Source organism: Teleopsis dalmanni, chromosome 2 (assembly GCF_002237135.1).
Source record: "Teleopsis dalmanni isolate 2A chromosome 2, ASM223713v2, whole genome shotgun sequence".
Classification (NCBI taxonomy): Eukaryota; Metazoa; Arthropoda; class Insecta; order Diptera; family Diopsidae; genus Teleopsis; species Teleopsis dalmanni.
The window spans coordinates 244,895,824-244,904,390 of record NC_051847.1 but is presented as its reverse complement, the minus strand read 5'-3'; the positions used below and the strand labels follow the sequence as shown (position 1 = coordinate 244,904,390).

Below are 8,567 nucleotides of genomic sequence, written 5' to 3'. Positions count from 1 at the left end.
GGTAGTGAAGAAATGTTTTGATGATGCTTTATTACTTTTGAACGCAGGTACTATGAACTATTATTTCATTCTCTTAAATTGTTGTTAATTATGTATTTTTTATTATATTATTCCATTATTTTAATTTATTTTATTTTTGTTTCATAGAAATGCTATTCGTAATACAGTTATTGTACGATTTTGTAAACAATATATGGATTTCAAATATTTTATTGTATTTGTTTGAGTTTATGAATTGAGTTCACTTGGTAACTCTAATCAACAACTTTTTATTAAACTCAAAACAACAAATAAATATTTTTATTTTCCAGATCTCAGAAAACAATTTTCATTATTATCGAAACACATCATCTATACGGATATTTCCATATAAGGTACCGTATTAAACAATTTGAACAGTGATAAGCATAATACAATCTATATTTAAACAGTCTATTTTATAAATGGTATAAATGGTATACTTATCTTTAGTATGTAATCATATCTGTAACTGTGTGTTTTCTAATTATATCTGATTTTTACTCTATATTTGAATAAAGTAATGTCCTAAATTACTCTAAAGCTCTACTGTAATTACTACATCGGTCAGTATATATGATCTTATTTTTGATCTGCATATGAATAAAGTATATCCTTACTCTGAGACTTACTCTCATGACCAATATTCCGATTAGAAGTTACATGGTAGTGTTTGCGCACAATAAATTTAACTCGAAATCATAACGAGTAATCTATATTAGTTTTCCTAATTAAAATATGACTTATCAGTCAACATACGGGTATATTATTGTAATATATGTCCACCGAGACTAACTGTCATACTGAGTAAAGGATATGTGATTTGTTCAAGAAGAAATTTCTTTAATATGTAATATCTTCATATAATTGTTACTCCTAAGAAAACTTTCAATACATCTAACATCTGAACAAAGCGTAGTTAACATAACTTTTGTGACATACTATATTCCTTTTAAGTTGTCCAATGTGATATCCTATCTCATTATGATATCCTGTTTTAGCACAGCATATTTATATTTTAACTAAAAAACGCAAAAATTAAGGTTAAAATTAAGTTATTTGTTTTATTTTTTCTTAAATATAATACACAACAATAAAAATATTATTTACACATTACTTAGAGTTAAAATATGTCTAGTTAATTTTTTATAATCAAGAGCTAAACTCAATCGTTTTTGAAGTCTAAAAAAATTGTGATATCAGTCTTTAAATGTTTACATCAGTATATGGTAGTAATGAAAGTAACGTTGCATTTTCATCAATTAGATTTATTTGTCCTCTTCGTTGAAGGTTTGCCCATTATTTTCCTTTGTGATTTCTTGTTAGCCGATAAAACACATTTTAATAATTTCTGCTTATATATCATCTCACGTGTCATTACTTTTAGATCATCCAAGCTGCATTCTCGTACATTCTTATATTTTGTGGATATAAGCTCATCCGTCAAATCGAGTTTTGTTCGATATAAACGCAATGGACGTATTTTCTTCTGTTTTAATTCCGATCGATGTTGGAACAATCTATATCCAATACTTGCTTTTCCACTTGCCATTTTGTATATGTAATTGTATGTCAGATTGAAATATACGACTCAATAGGTTGTAGTCCAAAATATGGTCTGCTACTTTGTATACGAGTAGATGTTGCAAATTACTATTCTAAATTGAAACTGATTAGTACCAGTAATATATGCCGATTTATATACCTTTCTGATTGTTTGTTACATTGTTGAATTGTTGCATCTTGTTTATCTAAAAATAATATTTTTGACAAATTATCTTTTGGTTGCACAAAACTCACAGGTAGTGAAGGAATGTTTTGATGATGCTTTATTACTTTTGAATGCAGGTACTATGAACTATTATTTCATTCTCTTAAATTGTTGTTATTTATATATTTTTTATTATATTATTCCATTATTTTAATTTATTTTATTTTCGTTTATAGAAATGCTATTCGTAATACAGTTATTGTACGATTTTGTAAACAATATATGGAATTCAAATATTGTATTGTATTTGTTTGAGTTTATGAATTGAGTTCACTTGGTAACTCTAATCAACAACTTTTTATTAAACTCAAAACAACAAATAAGTATTTTTATTGTCCAGATCTCAGAAAACAATTTTCATTATTATCGAAACACATCATCTATACGGATATTTCCATATAAGGTACCGTATTAAACAATTTGAACAGTGATAAGCATAATACAATCTATATTTAAACAGTCTATTTTATAAATGGTATAAATGTACTTATCTTTAATAATAATCTTTAACTGGGTTTCTAATTATTATCTGATTTTACGTATATGAATAAATAAGTCCTAAATTACTTAAAGCTCGACTAATTATAACGCAGTATATATCTTATTTTATCTGCAAGAACTAAAGTATATCCTTACTCTGAGACTTACTCTCATGACCAATATCCGATGAGAAGTTACATGTAGGTGTTGCCACAATAAATTTAACCAAATCATAACATTAATCTATAATAGTTCCGAATTAAAATTATGACTATACGAACATACCGGGCTATAATATGTAATTGTCCACAGACTAACTCACTGATAAAGATATTATTTGTTCAGAAAAATTCGTTTAATATGAATTCTCATGAAATTGTACTCCTAAAAAAACTTTCAATACATCTAACATCTGAACAAAGCGTAGTTAACATAACTTTTGTGACATACTATATTCCTTTTAAGTTGTCCAATGTGATATCCTATCTCATTATGATATCCTGTTTTAGCACAGCATATATATATTTTACATAAAAACGCAAAAATTAAGGTTAAAATTAAGTTATTTGTTTTATTTTTTCTTAAATATAATACACAACAATAAAAATATTATTTACACATTACAATAAATAAAATTGATTTTATAACTTAGAGTTAAAATATGTCTAGTTAATTTTTTATAATCAAGAGCTAAACTCAATCGTTTTTGAAGTCTAAAAAAATTGTGATATCAGTCTTTAAATGTTTACATCAGTATATGGTAGTAATGAAAGTAACGTTGCATTTTCATCAATTAGATTTATTTGTCCTCTTCGTTGAAGGTTTGCCCATTATTTTCCTTTGTGATTTCTTGTTAGCCGATAAAACACATTTTAATAATTTCTGCTTATATATCATCTCACGTGTCATTACTTTTAGATCATCCAAGCTGCATTCTCGTACATTCTTATATTTTGTGGATATAAGCTCATCCGTCAAATCGAGTTTTGTTCGATATAAACGCAATGGACGTATTTTCTTCTATTTTAATTCCGATCGATGTTGGAACAATCTATATCCAATACTTGCTTTTCCACTTGCCATTTTGTATATGTAATTGTATATCAGATTGAAGTATACGATTCAATAGGTTGTAGTCCAAAATATGTTCTGCTACTTTGTATACGAGTAGATGTTGCAAATTACAATTCTAAATTGAAACCTTTCTGATTGTTTGTTACATTGTTGAATTGTTGCATCTTGTTTATCTAAAAATAATATTTTTGACAAATTATCTTTTGGTTGCACAAAACTCACAGGTAGTGAAGAAATGTTTTGATGATGCTTTATTACTTTTGAACGCAGGTACTATGAACTATTATTTCATTCTCTTAAATTGTTGTTAATTATGTATTTTTTATTATATTATTCCATTATTTTAATTTATTTTATTTTTGTTTCATAGAAATGCTATTCGTAATACAGTTATTGTACGATTTTGTAAACAATATATGGAATTCAAATATTTTATTGTATTTGCTTGAGTTTATGAATTGAGTTCACTTGGTAACTCTAATCAACAACTTTTTATTAAACTCAAAACAACAAATAAATATTTTTATTTTCCAGATCTCAGAAAACAATTTTCATTATTATCGAAACACATCATCTATACGGATATTTCCATATAAGGTACCGTATTAAACAATTTGATAGTGATAGCATATGAATCTATAATTTAAAAGTCTTTATTTTAATTGGTCATAAATGGTATCAAATATTGGACATATTGATAAGTCTATATTGTTGTTGATGATGAGACTTATCTTTAGTATGTAATCATATCTGTAACTGTGTGTTTTCTAATTATATCTGATTTTTACTCTATATTTGAATAAAGTAATGTCCTAAATTACTCTGAAGCTCTACTGTAATTACTACATCGGTCAGTATATATGATCTTATTTTTGATCTGCATATGAATAAAGTATATCCTTACTCTGAGACTTACTCTCATGACCAATATTCCGATTAGAAGTTACATGGTAGTGTTTGCGCACAATAAATTTAACTCGAAATCATAACGAGTAATCTATATTAGTTTTCCTAATTAAAATATGACTTATCAGTCAACATACGGGTATATTATTGTAATATATGTCCACCGAGACTAACTGTCATACTGAGTAAAGGATATGTGATTTGTTCAAGAAGAAATTTCTTTAATATGTAATATCTTCATATAATTGTTACTCCTAAGAAAACTTTCAATACATCTAACATCTGAACAAAGCGTAGTTAACATAACTTTTGTGACATACTATATTCCTTTTAAGTTGTCCAATGTGATATCCTATCTCATTATGATATCCTGTTTTAGCACAGCATATATATATTTTACATAAAAACGCAAAAATTAAGGTTAAAATTAAGTTATTTGTTTTATTTTTTCTTAAATATAATACACAACAATAAAAATATTATTTACACATTACAATAAATAAAATTGATTTTATAACTTAGAGTTAAAATATGTCTAGTTAATTTTTTATAATCAAGAGCTAAACTCAATCGTTTTTGAAGTCTAAAAAAATTGTGATATCAGTCTTTAAATGTTTACATCAGTATATGGTAGTAATGAAAGTAACGTTGCATTTTCATCAATTAGATTTATTTGTCCTCTTCGTTGAAGGTTTGCCCATTATTTTCCTTTGTGATTTCTTGTTAGCCGATAAAACACATTTTAATAATTTCTGCTTATATATCATCTCACGTGTCATTACTTTTAAATCATCCAAGCTGCATTCTCGTACATTCTTATATTTTGTGGATATAAGCTCATCCGTCAAATCGAGTTTTGTTCGATATAAACGCAATGGACGTATTTTCTTCTGTTTTAATTCCGATCGATGTTGGAACAATCTATATCCAATACTTGCTTTTCCACTTGCCATTTTGTATATGTAATTGTATATCAGATTGAAGTATACGATTCAATAGGTTGTAGTCCAAAATATGTTCTGCTACTTTGTATACGAGTAGATGTTGCAAATTACAATTCTAAATTGAAACTGATTAGCACCAGTAATATATGCCGATTTATATACCTTTCTGATTGTTTGTTACATTGTTGAATTGTTGCATCTTGTTTATCTAAAAATAATATTTTTGACAAATTATCTTTTGGTTGCACAAAACTCACAGGTAGTGAAGAAATGTTTTGATGATGCTTTATTACTTTTGAACGCAGGTACTATGAACTATTATTTCATTCTCTTAAATTGTTGTTAATTATGTATTTTTTATTATATTATTCCATTATTTTAATTTATTTTATTTTTGTTTCATAGAAATGCTATTCGTAATACAGTTATTGTACGATTTTGTAAACAATATATGGAATTCAAATATTTTATTGTATTTGCTTGAGTTTATGAATTGAGTTCACTTGGTTACTCTAATCAACAACTTTTTATTAAACTCAAAACAACAAATAAATATTTTTATTTTCCAGATCTCAGAAAACAATTTTCATTATTATCGAAACACATCATCTATACGGATATTTCCATATAAGGTACCGTATTAAACAATTTGAATAGTGATAAGCATAATAGAATCTATATTTAAAAAGTCTATTTTAATTGGTATAAATGGTATTCAAAAATATTGGACATATTGATAAAGCTTCTGATATTGTTTGTTGATGATGAGACTTATCTTTAGTATGTAATCATATCTGTAACTGTGTGTTTTCTAATTATATCTGATTTTTACTCTATATTTGAATAAAGTAATGTCCTAAATTACTCTAAAGCTCTACTGTAATTACTACATCGGTCAGTATATATGATCTTATTTTTGATCTGCATATGAATAAAGTATATCCTTACTCTGAGACTTACTCTCATGACCAATATTCCGATTAGAAGTTACATGGTAGTGTTTGCGCACAATAAATTTAACTCGAAATCATAACGAGTAATCTATATTAGTTTTCCTAATTAAAATATGACTTATCAGTCAACATACGGGTATATTATTGTAATATATGTCCACCGAGACTAACTGTCATACTGAGTAAAGGATATGTGATTTGTTCAAGAAGAAATTTCTTTAATATGTAATATCTTCATATAATTGTTACTCCTAAGAAAACTTTCAATACATCTAACATCTGAACAAAGCGTCGTTAACATAAATTTTGTGACATACTATATTTCTTTTAAGTTGTCCTATGTGATATCCTATCTCATTATGATATCCTGTTTTAGCACAGCATATATATATTTTACATAAAAACGCAAAAATTAAGGTTAAAATTAAGTTATTTGTTTTATTTTTTCTTAAATATAATATACAACAATAAAAATATTATTTACACATTACAATAAATAAAATTGATTTTATAACTTAAAAAATAAAATATAAAATATGTCTAGTTAATTTTTTATAATCAAGAGTTAAACTCAATCGTTTTTGAAGTCTAAAAAAATTGTGATATCAGTCTTTAAATGTTTACATCAGTATATGGTAGTAATGAAAGTAACGTTGCATTTTCATCAATTAGATTTATTTGTCCTCTTAGTTGAAGGTTTGCCCATTATTTTCCTTTGTGATTTCTTGTTAGCCGATAAAACACATTTTAATAATTTCTGCTTATATATCATCTCACGTGTCATTACTTTTAGATCATCCAAGCTGCATTCTCGTACATTCTTATATTTTGTGGATATAAGCTCATCCGTCAAATCGAGTTTTGTTCGATATAAACGCAATGGACGTATTTTCTTCTGTTTTAATTCCGATCGATGTTGGAACAATCTATATCCAATACTTGCTTTTCCACTTGCCATTTTGTATATGTAATTGTATATCAGATTGAAGTATACGATTCAATAGGTTGTAGTCCAAAATATGTTCTGCTACTTTGTATACGAGTAGATGTTGCAAATTACAATTCTAAATTGAAACTGATTAGCACCAGTAATATATGCCGATTTATATACCTTTCTGATTGTTTGTTACATTGTTGAATTGTTGCATCTTGTTTATCTAAAAATAATATTTTTGACAAATTATCTTTTGGTTGCACAAAACTCACAGGTAGTGAAGAAATGTTTTGATGATGCTTTATTACTTTTGAATGCAGGTACTATGAACTATTATTTCATTCTCTTAAATTGTTGTTATTTATATATTTTTTATTATATAATTCCATTATTTTAATTTATTTTATTTTCGTTTATAGAAATGCTATTCGTAATACAGTTATTGTACGATTTTGTAAACAATATATGGAATTCAAATATTGTATTGTATTTGTTTGAGTTTATGAATTGAGTTCACTTGGTAACTCTAATCAACAACTTTTTATTAAACTCAAAACAACAAATAAATATTTTTATTGTCCAGATCTCAGAAAACAATTTTCATTATTATCGAAACACATCATCTATACGGATATTTCCATATAAGGTACCGTATTAAACAATTTGAACAGTGATAAGCATAATACAATCTATATTTAAAAAGTCTATTTTATAAATGGTATAAATGGTATTCAAAAATATTGGACATATTAATAAAGCTTCTGATATTGTTTGTTGATGATGAGACTTATCTTTAGTATGTAATCATATCTGTAACTGTGTGTTTTCTAATTATATCTGATTTTTACTCTATATTTGAATAAAGTAATGTCCTAAATTACTCTGAAGCTCTACTGTAATTACTACATCGGTCAGTATATATGATCTTATTTTTGATCTGCATATGAATAAAGTATATCCTTACTCTGAGACTTACTCTCATGACCAATATTCCGATTAGAAGTTACATGGTAGTGTTTGCGCACAATAAATTTAACTCGAAATCATAACGAGTAATCTATATTACTTTTCCTAATTAAAATATGACTTACCAGTCAACATACGGGTATATTATTGTAATATATGTCCACAGAGACTAACTGTCATACTGAGTAAAGGATATGTGATTTGTTCAAGAAGAAATTTCTTTAATATGTAATATCTTCATATAATTGTTACTCCTAAGAAAACTTTCAATACATCTAACATCTGAACAAAGCGTCGTTAACATAAATTTTGTGACATACTATATTTCTTTTAAGTTGTCCTATGTGATATCCTATCTCATTATGATATCCTGTTTTAGCACAGCATATATATATTTTACATAAAAACGCAAAAATTAAGGTTAAAATTAAGTTATTTGTTTTATTTTTTCTTAAATATAATATACAACAATAAAAATATTATTTACACATTACAATAAATAAAATTGATTTTATAACTTA

General features: G+C 26.1%; 1 long non-coding RNA gene across 1 annotated transcript; it reads left to right on the top strand.

Annotated features, from left to right (window-relative positions):
* The first annotated feature begins 2,134 nt into the window (after positions 1–2,134).
* LOC119685096 lies at positions 2,135–7,756 on the top strand. The gene is made up of 4 exons (XR_005252782.1): positions 2,135–2,192; positions 3,878–3,940; positions 5,763–5,825; positions 7,664–7,756. It is a non-coding gene; the product is annotated as an uncharacterized LOC119685096 (long non-coding RNA).
* The last annotated feature ends 811 nt before the right edge of the window (positions 7,757–8,567 follow it).